Source organism: Triticum urartu, chromosome 6 (genome assembly GCF_003073215.2).
Source record: "Triticum urartu cultivar G1812 chromosome 6, Tu2.1, whole genome shotgun sequence".
Lineage (NCBI taxonomy): Eukaryota > Viridiplantae > Streptophyta > Magnoliopsida > Poales > Poaceae > Triticum > Triticum urartu.
The window spans coordinates 119,440,369-119,442,040 of record NC_053027.1 but is presented as its reverse complement, the minus strand read 5'-3'; the positions used below and the strand labels follow the sequence as shown (position 1 = coordinate 119,442,040).

General features: G+C 51.4%; 1 pseudogene; it reads right to left on the bottom strand.

The window, feature by feature from the left end:
• On the bottom strand, nt 1–1,414 carry LOC125517387 (annotated as a pseudogene).
• Nucleotides 1,415–1,672: the final 258 nt, after the last annotated feature.

Sequence of the window (1,672 nt, the reverse complement as noted above, 5' to 3'; positions counted from 1 at the left end):
TTCCATGGAGGTGATCATATACGAAGTACATCGATCAACTCCTATTCACACTACAGTTATGGGAGGGAGAGAGGAACATCATGCACTCACTCCCTACAACAAATTATTTAGTTGTTTGCAACCACTGCGCGCCCCTCCAGTTCGGTGTCGGCCTCAGCATTGATCCTGACATTGAGGAAGTCGACGGTGCGATCTCCCGCTGCAAACGCATCCCAGTATCCATCGGCCAAGGTCTGGACCAGGCAGTTCTTGAACATGGCCGGGCGCTTCTCGTGAACCAGCACCCCCGGAGGCCCTATGATCCTCTCCGGCTCCGGCTGGTAGAACATCGCCAGTGACAGCCTCTCCTTGTTAGCACTCGTCCCCACACGGTGCCATGGTGCCTTGAAGATTGCATTGCTGACGATCTGTGTGCATAGAAATGAGAGTCTCGGTCATGATCAATGCAAACAATTGCATATTCTTCCATTATAGAAGTTCTTAAGTAATTGTGTGTGTATATGCATACCTCCATGCCCTCAGCTACGACGACCAACAGGTCATTACCGAGCACGGGGACATCAACCCAGTGGCCGTCCTTGAGCACCTGGAGGCCGCCGACGTCCTTGTCCATGAGGATGAGTGTGATGACGGAGTTGTCGGTGTGCGGCTTCAGCCCGTTCACGAGGTCCGGCCATGGGCAGGGAGGGTAGTAGGTGAACCTCGAGTATGACTTGAACCTCTCACCCACCATGTTGATGAAGAATCCCTCCTCCTAGTTCAGAAGCTTTGCCATGGCCTTCAACACATTCATGGTCACTCTCCCACTCTCTAAGGTGTACTCGTGTAGGAGATCCCTGCAGATTATATATGATCTCCAATATAAATGCAATAAGAAAAAGATTTTAAATCACCGAGGGTACAATTAATGTGTAGATCGAGTGCCTTAGATTATGTGGCCAGAACTGGAGCCGCCTCTCGTCCTCCGGCTGGAGCTGGAGCCAGAGCCGGTCATACCAGTCAAGGATCTGCTTATCGGAGTCGATGCGGTCGATGCCATACCCTTCGTTCTGGAACTTGACGCCGTCGATCACGTTGCCGCACTTCTGCTTCTCCTCCAGCGGCAGGTGGAAGAACTTCCTCGTCGCCTCGGGGATCTCGTTGAGGAACTCCTTTGACATGCCATGGCCAGTCACCACAAAGAGGCCCCATGACTGCAGCGTAGAGCGAAGCTTGGCCGCCTCCTCAACATCGTCGGGCATGGCCAGACGGCTCACGTCCACGATGGGGATAACCAGCTTGGCTTGCTGAGCGACAGTGGTCGGTCGGTTCTCCTCACTTAGCATGTACCTGCTCGGCGGCGCCACAAGTCCAACGTTCGCGGCCACCACCTGCACCAGCTTTCCCTGATCCTGATGAACCATCTTGACGCTAGAATAAGTCTTTTAAACCAAGTGCACATACTCTTTTGTTTTGCGGTATATATATAGGCTTCAGGTGTGCGCCTATTTCAACGTTATCTATCTTGTATTTGGAGGCCACAGGCTTATCATATCCATACTAGATATAAATCCATATCTACATTCAACAGATCTCACCCGTCCACCCATGTCGATCCAACGGCCTATGTTGCTTTGAATCTTGGCACCGAATTAATTGCCTTAGGTTCTTCGTATGTAGACAAATGTAAGAC